Source organism: Thunnus albacares, chromosome 10, assembly GCF_914725855.1.
Source record: "Thunnus albacares chromosome 10, fThuAlb1.1, whole genome shotgun sequence".
In the NCBI taxonomy this organism is placed as follows: domain Eukaryota; kingdom Metazoa; phylum Chordata; class Actinopteri; order Scombriformes; family Scombridae; genus Thunnus; species Thunnus albacares.
This window is the reverse complement of record NC_058115.1, coordinates 3659141-3672344: the sequence shown is the minus strand read 5'-3', so window position 1 is coordinate 3672344 and position 13204 is coordinate 3659141. Positions and strand designations below refer to the sequence as shown.

Genomic DNA, 13204 nt, shown 5'->3' with positions numbered 1-13204 from the left:
CATTATCAGTTTCCTGTGTATTGCACAGTCATTTTTAAAACTGTATAAGAGAAAAAACATTTTTAATAATTGTCTTCATCATCCTTGATACAAACCTAGCTAGCCTGCCATCATAAAATATTATTCAGTGCAAGCTAGCTATCTACGTGATGTGAGTGCATTTTGAAAATGCCATGATAATTAGCTAGAATAGGTCAGTAAGTTATAAGTTAATTTATCTGTACTCTGTGTGCAATAATTGGGTTTTCTGCAAGCTGTGTCCTTTTTACGCACTCCCTTTGACTCGAGGGGGTCACGATTTTGCACGCCACCCCTGCGCCGCAGTCGACCAGAAAGTGGCCTTTACCCGAGGGACGCCTTTTGCTTGTTCTTTCACAGAAAAGATCAGGGGAGAGCGCGAACGCAGTCCCCCACTACCAGAAATTATGCAGTCGAGATTCCCACATTTGGGGAATTCGCAGGGGTCAGCACAACCGGAGTGCAATGGCTGAGCCTCGCCCTGGGTGAACCACCTTCTTGATCATGGTATTTCCCCTGCCAGGTAAGTATGAGTTGGAAGTGTCGGGTCCAGGGGCGTGACTCCTAGACACAGCACTCTGGCTGACGGTGCCTACAATGCATAACCCCAGAATCCAGTGCCTTTGGCCGCCGCTCCCCTCCGTCCCTCACCACATCTCCTGCAAAAAGCCACCCGGGAAGCTCTTTCTGTCTCTGACAAGGCGAAGCCAGGCAGCCGCTGCGCCAAAGCCTAAGACCTAAGCATGCTGGTGATGGAAGAATGCCTTGCGCATATTTCTTGCAAAGAGAAAGAACCACATCAATGAGGAGGGCAAATAATACACTTTCCTTCCGTCTCAAAGGCCACGCCCATTTCCCGCTGCCAGGACTCCCGGGTGCTCTGCATTACTGAACCCAGCTTCACAGAGCGCACCAGCGGCTGCCGTACACAAACGCCGCCACTTTCTCGATAGGCTGCAAAGTTAGACGCGCCTCAAAGTCAATTTTTCCGCACTCCCTTTGACTCCAAGGGGTCGCGGTTTTGCACGCCACCCCTCCGCCGCAGTCGACCAGAAAGTGGCCTTTACCCGAGGGACGCCTTTTGCTTGTTCTTTCACAGAAAAGATCAGGGGAGAGCGCGAACGCAGTCCCCCGCTACCAGAAATTATGCAGTCGAGATTCCCACATTTGGGGAATTCGCAGGGGTCAGCACAACCGGAGTGCAATGGCTGAGCCTCGCCCTGGGTGAACCACCTTCTTGATCATGGTATCTCCCCTGCCAGGTAAGTATGAGTTGGAAGTGTCGGGTCCAGGGGGGTGACTCCTAGACACAGCACTCTGGCTGACGGTGCCTACAATGCATAACCCCAGAATCCAGTGCCTTTGGCCGCCGCTCCCCTCCGTCCCTCACCACATCTCCTGCAACGTTGAAAACACTGCCGCAGTTTAACTCGGGTTTGTGGTGCACACACTCTCTTTCCTTTTCCTGTCATTCATTGCTCTACCAACCAAAACAAGAGTGTGTGAACGCCGCCACTTTCTCGATGGCTGACGGTGCCTACAATGCATAACCCCAGAATCCAGTGCCTTTGGTCGCCGCTCCCCTCCGTCCCTCACCACATCTCCTGCAAAAAGCCACCCGGGAAGCTCTTTCTGTCTCTGACAAGGCGAAGCCAGGCAGCCGCTGCGCCAAAGCCTAAGACCTAAGCATGCTGGTGATGGAAGAATGCCTTGCGCATATTTCTTGCAAAGAGAAAGAACCACATCAATGAGGAGGGCAAATAATACACTTTCCTTCCGTCTCAAAGGCCACGCCCATTTCCCGCTGCCAGGACTCCCGGGTGCTCTGCATTACTGAACCCAGCTTCACAGAGCGCACCAGCGGCTGCCGTACACAAACGCCGCCACTTTCTCGATAGGCTGCAAAGTTAGACGCGCCTCAAAGTCAATTTTTCCGCACTCCCTTTGACTCCAAGGGGTCGCGGTTTTGCACGCCACCCCTCCGCCGCAGTCGACCAGAAAGTGGCCTTTACCCGAGGGACGCCTTTTGCTTGTTCTTTCACAGAAAAGATCAGGGGAGAGCGCGAACGCAGTCCCCCACTACCAGAAATTATGCAGTCGAGATTCCCACATTTGGGGAATTCGCAGGGGTCAGCACAACCGGAGTGCAATGGCTGAGCCTCGCCCTGGGTGAACCACCTTCTTGATCATGGTATCTCCCCTGCCAGGTAAGTATGAGTTGGAAGTGTCGGGTCCAGGGGCGTGACTCCTAGACACAGCACTCTGGCTGACGGTGCCTACAATGCATAACCCCAGAATCCAGTGCCTTTGGCCGCCGCTCCCCTCCGTCCGTCACCACATCTCCTGCAAAAAGCCACCCGGGAAGCTCTTTCTGTCTCTGACAAGGCGAAGCCAGGCAGCCGCTGCGCCAAAGCCTAAGACCTAAGCATGCTGGTGATGGAAGAATGCCTTGCGCATATTTCTTGCAAAGAGAAAGAACCACATCAATGAGGAGGGCAAATAATACACTTTCCTTCCGTCTCAAAGGCCACGCCCATTTCCCGCTGCCAGGACTCCCGGGTGCTCTGCATTACTGAACCCAGCTTCACAGAGCGCACCAGCGGCTGCCGTACACAAACGCCGCCACTTTCTCGATAGGCTGCAAAGTTAGACGCGCCTCAAAGTCAATTTTTCCGCACTCCCTTTGACTCCAAGGGGTCGCGGTTTTGCACGCCACCCCTCCGCCGCAGTCGACCAGAAAGTGGCCTTTACCCGAGGGACGCCTTTTGCTTGTTCTTTCACAGAAAAGATCAGGGGAGAGCGCGAACGCAGTCCCCCACTACCAGAAATTATGCAGTCGAGATTCCCACATTTGGGGAATTCGCAGGGGTCAGCACAACCGGAGTGCAATGGCTGAGCCTCGCCCTGGGTGAACCACCTTCTTGATCATGGTATCTCCCCTGCCAGGTAAGTATGAGTTGGAAGTGTCGGGTCCAGGGGGGTGACTCCTAGACACAGCACTCTGGCTGACGGTGCCTACAATGCATAACCCCAGAATCCAGTGCCTTTGGCCGCCGCTCCCCTCCGTCCCTCACCACATCTCCTGCAACGTTGAAAACACTGCCGCAGTTTAACTCGGGTTTGTGGTGCACACACTCTCTTTCCTTTTCCTGTCATTCATTGCTCTACCAACCAAAACAAGAGTGTGTGAACGCCGCCACTTTCTCGATGGCTGACGGTGCCTACAATGCATAACCCCAGAATCCAGTGCCTTTGGCCGCCGCTCCCCTCCGTCCCTCACCACATCTCCTGCAAAAAGCCACCCGGGAAGCTCTTTCTGTCTCTGACAAGGCGAAGCCAGGCAGCCGCTGCGCCAAAGCCTAAGACCTAAGCATGCTGGTGATGGAAGAATGCCTTGCGCATATTTCTTGCAAAGAGAAAGAACCACATCAATGAGGAGGGCAAATAATACACTTTCCTTCCGTCTCAAAGGCCACGCCCATTTCCCGCTGCCAGGACTCCCGGGTGCTCTGCATTACTGAACCCAGCTTCACAGAGCGCACCAGCGGCTGCCGTACACAAACGCCGCCACTTTCTCGATAGGCTGCAAAGTTAGACGCGCCTCAAAGTCAATTTTTCCGCACTCCCTTTGACTCCAAGGGGTCGCGGTTTTGCACGCCACCCCTCCGCCGCAGTCGACCAGAAAGTGGCCTTTACCCGAGGGACGCCTTTTGCTTGTTCTTTCACAGAAAAGATCAGGGGAGAGCGCGAACGCAGTCCCCCACTACCAGAAATTATGCAGTCGAGATTCCCACATTTGGGGAATTCGCAGGGGTCAGCACAACCGGAGTGCAATGGCTGAGCCTCGCCCTGGGTGAACCACCTTCTTGATCATGGTATCTCCCCTGCCAGGTAAGTATGAGTTGGAAGTGTCGGGTCCAGGGGCGTGACTCCTAGACACAGCACTCTGGCTGACGGTGCCTACAATGCATAACCCCAGAATCCAGTGCCTTTGGCCGCCGCTCCCCTCCGTCCGTCACCACATCTCCTGCAAAAAGCCACCCGGGAAGCTCTTTCTGTCTCTGACAAGGCGAAGCCAGGCAGCCGCTGCGCCAAAGCCTAAGACCTAAGCATGCTGGTGATGGAAGAATGCCTTGCGCATATTTCTTGCAAAGAGAAAGAACCACATCAATGAGGAGGGCAAATAATACACTTTCCTTCCGTCTCAAAGGCCACGCCCATTTCCCGCTGCCAGGACTCCCGGGTGCTCTGCATTACTGAACCCAGCTTCACAGAGCGCACCAGCGGCTGCCGTACACAAACGCCGCCACTTTCTCGATAGGCTGCAAAGTTAGACGCGCCTCAAAGTCAATTTTTCCGCACTCCCTTTGACTCCAAGGGGTCGCGGTTTTGCACGCCACCCCTCCGCCGCAGTCGACCAGAAAGTGGCCTTTACCCGAGGGACGCCTTTTGCTTGTTCTTTCACAGAAAAGATCAGGGGAGAGCGCGAACGCAGTCCCCCACTACCAGAAATTATGCAGTCGAGATTCCCACATTTGGGGAATTCGCAGGGGTCAGCACAACCGGAGTGCAATGGCTGAGCCTCGCCCTGGGTGAACCACCTTCTTGATCATGGTATCTCCCCTGCCAGGTAAGTATGAGTTGGAAGTGTCGGGTCCAGGGGGGTGACTCCTAGACACAGCACTCTGGCTGACGGTGCCTACAATGCATAACCCCAGAATCCAGTGCCTTTGGCCGCCGCTCCCCTCCGTCCCTCACCACATCTCCTGCAACGTTGAAAACACTGCCGCAGTTTAACTCGGGTTTGTGGTGCACACACTCTCTTTCCTTTTCCCGTCATTCATTGCTCTACCAACCAAAACAAGAGTGTGTGAACGCTGCCACTTTCTCGATGGCTGACGGTGCCTACAATGCATAACCCCAGAATCCAGTGCCTTTGGCCGCCGCTCCCCTCCGTCCCTCACCACATCTCCTGCAAAAAGCCACCCGGGAAGCTCTTTCTGTCTCTGACAAGGCGAAGCCAGGCAGCCGCTGCGCCAAAGCCTAAGACCTAAGCATGCTGGTGATGGAAGAATGCCTTGCGCATATTTCTTGCAAAGAGAAAGAACCACATCAATGAGGAGGGCAAATAATACACTTTCCTTCCGTCTCAAAGGCCACGCCCATTTCCCGCTGCCAGGACTCCCGGGTGCTCTGCATTACTGAACCCAGCTTCACAGAGCGCACCAGCGGCTGCCGTACACAAACGCCGCCACTTTCTCGATAGGCTGCAAAGTTAGACGCGCCTCAAAGTCAATTTTTCCGCACTCCCTTTGACTCCAAGGGGTCGCGGTTTTGCACGCCACCCCTCCGCCGCAGTCGACCAGAAAGTGGCCTTTACCCGAGGGACGCCTTTTGCTTGTTCTTTCACAGAAAAGATCAGGGGAGAGCGCGAACGCAGTCCCCCACTACCAGAAATTATGCAGTCGAGATTCCCACATTTGGGGAATTCGCAGGGGTCAGCACAACCGGAGTGCAATGGCTGAGCCTCGCCCTGGGTGAACCACCTTCTTGATCATGGTATCTCCCCTGCCAGGTAAGTATGAGTTGGAAGTGTCGGGTCCAGGGGGGTGACTCCTAGACACAGCACTCTGGCTGACGGTGCCTACAATGCATAACCCCAGAATCCAGTGCCTTTGGCCGCCGCTCCCCTCCGTCCCTCACCACATCTCCTGCAACGTTGAAAACACTGCCGCAGTTTAACTCGGGTTTGTGGTGCACACACTCTCTTTCCTTTTCCCGTCATTCATTGCTCTACCAACCAAAACAAGAGTGTGTGAACGCCGCCACTTTCTCGATGGCTGACGGTGCCTACAATGCATAACCCCAGAATCCAGTGCCTTTGGCCGCCGCTCCCCTCCGTCCCTCACCACATCTCCTGCAAAAAGCCACCCGGGAAGCTCTTTCTGTCTCTGACAAGGCGAAGCCAGGCAGCCGCTGCGCCAAAGCCTAAGACCTAAGCATGCTGGTGATGGAAGAATGCCTTGCGCATATTTCTTGCAAAGAGAAAGAACCACATCAATGAGGAGGGCAAATAATACACTTTCCTTCCGTCTCAAAGGCCACGCCCATTTCCCGCTGCCAGGACTCCCGGGTGCTCTGCATTACTGAACCCAGCTTCACAGAGCGCACCAGCGGCTGCCGTACACAAACGCCGCCACTTTCTCGATAGGCTGCAAAGTTAGACGCGCCTCAAAGTCAATTTTTCCGCACTCCCTTTGACTCCAAGGGGTCGCGGTTTTGCACGCCACCCCTCCGCCGCAGTCGACCAGAAAGTGGCCTTTACCCGAGGGACGCCTTTTGCTTGTTCTTTCACAGAAAAGATCAGGGGAGAGCGCGAACGCAGTCCCCCACTACCAGAAATTATGCAGTCGAGATTCCCACATTTGGGGAATTCGCAGGGGTCAGCACAACCGGAGTGCAATGGCTGAGCCTCGCCCTGGGTGAACCACCTTCTTGATCATGGTATCTCCCCTGCCAGGTAAGTATGAGTTGGAAGTGTCGGGTCCAGGGGCGTGACTCCTAGACACAGCACTCTGGCTGACGGTGCCTACAATGCATAACCCCAGAATCCAGTGCCTTTGGCCGCCGCTCCCCTCCGTCCCTCACCACATCTCCTGCAAAAAGCCACCCGGGAAGCTCTTTCTGTCTCTGACAAGGCGAAGCCAGGCAGCCGCTGCGCCAAAGCCTAAGACCTAAGCATGCTGGTGATGGAAGAATGCCTTGCGCATATTTCTTGCAAAGAGAAAGAACCACATCAATGAGGAGGGCAAATAATACACTTTCCTTCCGTCTCAAAGGCCACGCCCATTTCCCGCTGCCAGGACTCCCGGGTGCTCTGCATTACTGAACCCAGCTTCACAGAGCGCACCAGCGGCTGCCGTACACAAACGCCGCCACTTTCTCGATAGGCTGCAAAGTTAGACGCGCCTCAAAGTCAATTTTTCCGCACTCCCTTTGACTCCAAGGGGTCGCGGTTTTGCACGCCACCCCTCCGCCGCAGTCGACCAGAAAGTGGCCTTTACCCGAGGGACGCCTTTTGCTTGTTCTTTCACAGAAAAGATCAGGGGAGAGCGCGAACGCAGTCCCCCACTACCAGAAATTATGCAGTCGAGATTCCCACATTTGGGGAATTCGCAGGGGTCAGCACAACCGGAGTGCAATGGCTGAGCCTCGCCCTGGGTGAACCACCTTCTTGATCATGGTATCTCCCCTGCCAGGTAAGTATGAGTTGGAAGTGTCGGGTCCAGGGGCGTGACTCCTAGACACAGCACTCTGGCTGACGGTGCCTACAATGCATAACCCCAGAATCCAGTGCCTTTGGCCGCCGCTCCCCTCCGTCCGTCACCACATCTCCTGCAAAAAGCCACCCGGGAAGCTCTTTCTGTCTCTGACAAGGCGAAGCCAGGCAGCCGCTGCGCCAAAGCCTAAGACCTAAGCATGCTGGTGATGGAAGAATGCCTTGCGCATATTTCTTGCAAAGAGAAAGAACCACATCAATGAGGAGGGCAAATAATACACTTTCCTTCCGTCTCAAAGGCCACGCCCATTTCCCGCTGCCAGGACTCCCGGGTGCTCTGCATTACTGAACCCAGCTTCACAGAGCGCACCAGCGGCTGCCGTACACAAACGCCGCCACTTTCTCGATAGGCTGCAAAGTTAGACGCGCCTCAAAGTCAATTTTTCCGCACTCCCTTTGACTCCAAGGGGTCGCGGTTTTGCACGCCACCCCTCCGCCGCAGTCGACCAGAAAGTGGCCTTTACCCGAGGGACGCCTTTTGCTTGTTCTTTCACAGAAAAGATCAGGGGAGAGCGCGAACGCAGTCCCCCACTACCAGAAATTATGCAGTCGAGATTCCCACATTTGGGGAATTCGCAGGGGTCAGCACAACCGGAGTGCAATGGCTGAGCCTCGCCCTGGGTGAACCACCTTCTTGATCATGGTATCTCCCCTGCCAGGTAAGTATGAGTTGGAAGTGTCGGGTCCAGGGGCGTGACTCCTAGACACAGCACTCTGGCTGACGGTGCCTACAATGCATAACCCCAGAATCCAGTGCCTTTGGCCGCCGCTCCCCTCCGTCCCTCACCACATCTCCTGCAACGTTGAAAACACTGCCGCAGTTTAACTCGGGTTTGTGGTGCACACACTCTCTTTCCTTTTCCCGTCATTCATTGCTCTACCAACCAAAACAAGAGTGTGTGAACGCCGCCACTTTCTCGATGGCTGACGGTGCCTACAATGCATAACCCCAGAATCCAGTGCCTTTGGCCGCCGCTCCCCTCCGTCCCTCACCACATCTCCTGCAAAAAGCCACCCGGGAAGCTCTTTCTGTCTCTGACAAGGCGAAGCCAGGCAGCCGCTGCGCCAAAGCCTAAGACCTAAGCATGCTGGTGATGGAAGAATGCCTTGCGCATATTTCTTGCAAAGAGAAAGAACCACATCAATGAGGAGGGCAAATAATACACTTTCCTTCCGTCTCAAAGGCCACGCCCATTTCCCGCTGCCAGGACTCCCGGGTGCTCTGCATTACTGAACCCAGCTTCACAGAGCGCACCAGCGGCTGCCGTACACAAACGCCGCCACTTTCTCGATAGGCTGCAAAGTTAGACGCGCCTCAAAGTCAATTTTTCCGCACTCCCTTTGACTCCAAGGGGTCGCGGTTTTGCACGCCACCCCTCCGCCGCAGTCGACCAGAAAGTGGCCTTTACCCGAGGGACGCCTTTTGCTTGTTCTTTCACAGAAAAGATCAGGGGAGAGCGCGAACGCAGTCCCCCACTACCAGAAATTATGCAGTCGAGATTCCCACATTTGGGGAATTCGCAGGGGTCAGCACAACCGGAGTGCAATGGCTGAGCCTCGCCCTGGGTGAACCACCTTCTTGATCATGGTATTTCCCCTGCCAGGTAAGTATGAGTTGGAAGTGTCGGGTCCAGGGGCGTGACTCCTAGACACAGCACTCTGGCTGACGGTGCCTACAATGCATAACCCCAGAATCCAGTGCCTTTGGCCGCCGCTCCCCTCCGTCCCTCACCACATCTCCTGCAAAAAGCCACCCGGGAAGCTCTTTCTGTCTCTGACAAGGCGAAGCCAGGCAGCCGCTGCGCCAAAGCCTAAGACCTAAGCATGCTGGTGATGGAAGAATGCCTTGCGCATATTTCTTGCAAAGAGAAAGAACCACATCAATGAGGAGGGCAAATAATACACTTTCCTTCCGTCTCAAAGGCCACGCCCATTTCCCGCTGCCAGGACTCCCGGGTGCTCTGCATTACTGAACCCAGCTTCACAGAGCGCACCAGCGGCTGCCGTACACAAACGCCGCCACTTTCTCGATAGGCTGCAAAGTTAGACGCGCCTCAAAGTCAATTTTTCCGCACTCCCTTTGACTCCAAGGGGTCGCGGTTTTGCACGCCACCCCTCCGCCGCAGTCGACCAGAAAGTGGCCTTTACCCGAGGGACGCCTTTTGCTTGTTCTTTCACAGAAAAGATCAGGGGAGAGCGCGAACGCAGTCCCCCGCTACCAGAAATTATGCAGTCGAGATTCCCACATTTGGGGAATTCGCAGGGGTCAGCACAACCGGAGTGCAATGGCTGAGCCTCGCCCTGGGTGAACCACCTTCTTGATCATGGTATCTCCCCTGCCAGGTAAGTATGAGTTGGAAGTGTCGGGTCCAGGGGGGTGACTCCTAGACACAGCACTCTGGCTGACGGTGCCTACAATGCATAACCCCAGAATCCAGTGCCTTTGGCCGCCGCTCCCCTCCGTCCCTCACCACATCTCCTGCAACGTTGAAAACACTGCCGCAGTTTAACTCGGGTTTGTGGTGCACACACTCTCTTTCCTTTTCCCGTCATTCATTGCTCTACCAACCAAAACAAGAGTGTGTGAACGCCGCCACTTTCTCGATGGCTGACAGTGCCTACAATGCATAACCCCAGAATCCAGTGCCTTTGGCCGCCGCTCCCCTCCGTCCCTCACCACATCTCCTGCAAAAAGCCACCCGGGAAGCTCTTTCTGTCTCTGACAAGGCGAAGCCAGGCAGCCGCTGCGCCAAAGCCTAAGACCTAAGCATGCTGATGATGGAAGAATGCCTTGCGCATATTTCTTGCAAAGAGAAAGAACCACATCAATGAGGAGGGCAAATAATACACTTTCCTTCCGTCTCAAAGGCCACGCCCATTTCCCGCTGCCAGGACTCCCGGGTGCTCTGCATTACTGAACCCAGCTTCACAGAGCGCACCAGCGGCTGCCGTACACAAACGCCGCCACTTTCTCGATAGGCTGTAAAGTTAGACGTGCCTCAAAGTCAATTTTTCCGCACTCCCTTTGACTCCAAGGGGTCGCGGTTTTGCACGCCACCCCTCCGCCGCAGTCGACCAGAAAGTGGCCTTTACCCGAGGGACGCCTTTTGCTTGTTCTTTCACAGAAAAGATCAGGGGAGAGCGCGAACGCGGTCCCCCACTACCAGAAATTATGCAGTCGAGATTCCCACATTTGGGGAATTCGCAGGGGTCAGCACAACCGGAGTGCAATGGCTGAGCCTCGCCCTGGGTGAACCACCTTCTTGATCATGGTATCTCCCCTGCCAGGTAAGTATGAGTTGGAAGTGTCGGGTCCAGGGGGGTGACTCCTAGACACAGCATTCTCGACCAGAAAGTGGCCTTTACCCGAGGGACGCCTTTTGCTTGTTCTTTCACAGAAAAGATCAGGGGAGAGCGCGAACGCGGTCCCCCACTACCAGAAATTATGCAGTCGAGATTCCCACATTTGGGGAATTCGCAGGGGTCAGCACAACCGGAGTGCAATGGCTGAGCCTCGCCCTGGGTGAACCACCTTCTTGATCATGGTATCTCCCCTGCCAGGTAAGTATGAGTTGGAAGTGTCGGGTCCAGGGGGGTGACTCCTAGACACAGCATTCTCGACCAGAAAGTGGCCTTTACCCGAGGGACGCCTTTTGCTTGTTCTTTCACAGAAAAGATCAGGGGAGAGCGCGAACGCAGTCCCCCACTACCAGAAATTATGCAGTCGAGATTCCCACATTTGGGGAATTCGCAGGGGTCAGCACAACCGGAGTGCAATGGCTGAGCCTCGCCCTGGGTGAACCACCTTCTTGATCATGGTATCTCCCCTGCCAGGTAAGTATGAGTTGGAAGTGTCGGGTCCAGGGGCGTGACTCCTAGACACAGCACTCTGGCTGACGGTGCCTACAATGCATAACCCCAGAATCCAGTGCCTTTGGCCGCCGCTCCCCTCCGTCCCTCACCACATCTCCTGCAACGTTGAAAACACTGCCGCAGTTTAACTCGGGTTTGTGGTGCACACACTCTCTTTCCTTTTCCCGTCATTCATTGCTCTACCAACCAAAACAAGAGTGTGTGAACGCCGCCACTTTCTCGATGGCTGACGGTGCCTACAATGCATAACCCCAGAATCCAGTGCCTTTGGCCGCCGCTCCCCTCCGTCCCTCACCACATCTCCTGCAAAAAGCCACCCGGGAAGCTCTTTCTGTCTCTGACAAGGCGAAGCCAGGCAGCCGCTGCGCCAAAGCCTAAGACCTAAGCATGCTGGTGATGGAAGAATGCCTTGCGCATATTTCTTGCAAAGAGAAAGAACCACATCAATGAGGAGGGCAAATAATACACTTTCCTTCCGTCTCAAAGGCCACGCCCATTTCCCGCTGCCAGGACTCCCGGGTGCTCTGCATTACTGAACCCAGCTTCACAGAGCGCACCAGCGGCTGCCGTACACAAACGCCGCCACTTTCTCGATAGGCTGCAAAGTTAGACGCGCCTCAAAGTCAATTTTTCCGCACTCCCTTTGACTCCAAGGGGTCGCGGTTTTGCACGCCACCCCTCCGCCGCAGTCGACCAGAAAGTGGCCTTTACCCGAGGGACGCCTTTTGCTTGTTCTTTCACAGAAAAGATCAGGGGAGAGCGCGAACGCAGTCCCCCACTACCAGAAATTATGCAGTCGAGATTCCCACATTTGGGGAATTCGCAGGGGTCAGCACAACCGGAGTGCAATGGCTGAGCCTCGCCCTGGGTGAACCACCTTCTTGATCATGGTATCTCCCCTGCCAGGTAAGTATGAGTTGGAAGTGTCGGGTCCAGGGGGGTGACTCCTAGACACAGCACTCTGGCTGACGGTGCCTACAATGCATAACCCCAGAATCCAGTGCCTTTGGCCGCCGCTCCCCTCCGTCCCTCACCACATCTCCTGCAACGTTGAAAACACTGCCGCAGTTTAACTCGGGTTTGTGGTGCACACACTCTCTTTCCTTTTCCCGTCATTCATTGCTCTACCAACCAAAACAAGAGTGTGTGAACGCCGCCACTTTCTCGATGGCTGACGGTGCCTACAATGCATAACCCCAGAATCCAGTGCCTTTGGCCGCCGCTCCCCTCCGTCCCTCACCACATCTCCTGCAAAAAGCCACCCGGGAAGCTCTTTCTGTCTCTGACAAGGCGAAGCCAGGCAGCCGCTGCGCCAAAGCCTAAGACCTAAGCATGCTGGTGATGGAAGAATGCCTTGCGCATATTTCTTGCAAAGAGAAAGAACCACATCAATGAGGAGGGCAAATAATACACTTCCGTCTCAAAGGCCACGCCCATTTCCCGCTGCCAGGACTCCCGGGTGCTCTGCATTACTGAACCCAGCTTCACAGAGCGCACCAGCGGCTGCCGTACACAAACGCCGCCACTTTCTCGATAGGCTGCAAAGTTAGACGCGCCTCAAAGTCAATTTTTCCGCACTCCCTTTGACTCCAAGGGGTCGCGGTTTTGCACGCCACCCCTCCGCCGCAGTCGACCAGAAAGTGGCCTTTACCCGAGGGACGCCTTTTGCTTGTTCTTTCACAGAAAAGATCAGGGGAGAGCGCGAACGCAGTCCCCCACTACCGGAAATTATGCAGTCGAGATTCCCACATTTGGGGAATTCGCAGGGGTCAGCACAACCGGAGTGCAATGGCTGAGCCTCGCCCTGGGTGAACCACCTTCTTGATCATGGTATCTCCCCTGCCAGGTAAGTATGAGTTGGAAGTGTCGGGTCCAGGGGGGTGACTCCTAGACACAGCACTCTGGCTGACGGTGCCTACAATGCATAACCCCAGAATCCAGTGCCTTTGGCCGCCGCTCCCCTCCGTCCCTCAC

The 13204-nt window shown here is 55.1% G+C and overlaps 17 non-coding genes across 17 annotated transcripts; all 17 read right to left on the bottom strand.

Annotated features, from left to right (window-relative positions):
- Window positions 1-385: 385 nt before the first annotated feature.
- Window positions 386-549, bottom strand: LOC122991135. The gene has a single exon (XR_006405555.1). It is a non-coding gene; the product is annotated as a U1 spliceosomal RNA (small nuclear RNA).
- A 575-nt stretch (window positions 550-1124) lies between these two features.
- On the bottom strand, window positions 1125-1288 carry LOC122991123. Its single transcript, XR_006405544.1, has one exon. It is a non-coding gene; the product is annotated as a U1 spliceosomal RNA (small nuclear RNA).
- A 781-nt stretch (window positions 1289-2069) lies between these two features.
- On the bottom strand, window positions 2070-2233 carry LOC122991474. The gene has a single exon (XR_006405871.1). It is a non-coding gene; the product is annotated as a U1 spliceosomal RNA (small nuclear RNA).
- A 575-nt stretch (window positions 2234-2808) lies between these two features.
- On the bottom strand, window positions 2809-2972 carry LOC122991473. The gene has a single exon (XR_006405870.1). It is a non-coding gene; the product is annotated as a U1 spliceosomal RNA (small nuclear RNA).
- A 781-nt stretch (window positions 2973-3753) lies between these two features.
- LOC122991472 lies at window positions 3754-3917 on the bottom strand. Its single transcript, XR_006405869.1, has one exon. It is a non-coding gene; the product is annotated as a U1 spliceosomal RNA (small nuclear RNA).
- A 575-nt stretch (window positions 3918-4492) lies between these two features.
- Window positions 4493-4656, bottom strand: LOC122991471. Its single transcript, XR_006405868.1, has one exon. It is a non-coding gene; the product is annotated as a U1 spliceosomal RNA (small nuclear RNA).
- Window positions 4657-5437: 781 nt separating this feature from the next.
- LOC122991470 lies at window positions 5438-5601 on the bottom strand. The gene has a single exon (XR_006405867.1). It is a non-coding gene; the product is annotated as a U1 spliceosomal RNA (small nuclear RNA).
- A 781-nt stretch (window positions 5602-6382) lies between these two features.
- On the bottom strand, window positions 6383-6546 carry LOC122991469. Its single transcript, XR_006405866.1, has one exon. It is a non-coding gene; the product is annotated as a U1 spliceosomal RNA (small nuclear RNA).
- A 575-nt stretch (window positions 6547-7121) lies between these two features.
- LOC122991468 lies at window positions 7122-7285 on the bottom strand. The gene has a single exon (XR_006405865.1). It is a non-coding gene; the product is annotated as a U1 spliceosomal RNA (small nuclear RNA).
- A 575-nt stretch (window positions 7286-7860) lies between these two features.
- Window positions 7861-8024, bottom strand: LOC122991467. The gene has a single exon (XR_006405864.1). It is a non-coding gene; the product is annotated as a U1 spliceosomal RNA (small nuclear RNA).
- Window positions 8025-8805: 781 nt separating this feature from the next.
- LOC122991134 lies at window positions 8806-8969 on the bottom strand. The gene has a single exon (XR_006405554.1). It is a non-coding gene; the product is annotated as a U1 spliceosomal RNA (small nuclear RNA).
- A 575-nt stretch (window positions 8970-9544) lies between these two features.
- On the bottom strand, window positions 9545-9708 carry LOC122991122. The gene has a single exon (XR_006405543.1). It is a non-coding gene; the product is annotated as a U1 spliceosomal RNA (small nuclear RNA).
- A 781-nt stretch (window positions 9709-10489) lies between these two features.
- Window positions 10490-10653, bottom strand: LOC122991130. The gene has a single exon (XR_006405550.1). It is a non-coding gene; the product is annotated as a U1 spliceosomal RNA (small nuclear RNA).
- Window positions 10654-10762: 109 nt separating this feature from the next.
- LOC122991129 lies at window positions 10763-10926 on the bottom strand. Its single transcript, XR_006405549.1, has one exon. It is a non-coding gene; the product is annotated as a U1 spliceosomal RNA (small nuclear RNA).
- Window positions 10927-11035: 109 nt separating this feature from the next.
- Window positions 11036-11199, bottom strand: LOC122991462. The gene has a single exon (XR_006405859.1). It is a non-coding gene; the product is annotated as a U1 spliceosomal RNA (small nuclear RNA).
- A 781-nt stretch (window positions 11200-11980) lies between these two features.
- On the bottom strand, window positions 11981-12144 carry LOC122991451. The gene has a single exon (XR_006405848.1). It is a non-coding gene; the product is annotated as a U1 spliceosomal RNA (small nuclear RNA).
- A 776-nt stretch (window positions 12145-12920) lies between these two features.
- LOC122991140 lies at window positions 12921-13084 on the bottom strand. The gene has a single exon (XR_006405560.1). It is a non-coding gene; the product is annotated as a U1 spliceosomal RNA (small nuclear RNA).
- Between the last annotated feature and the right edge of the window lie 120 nt (window positions 13085-13204).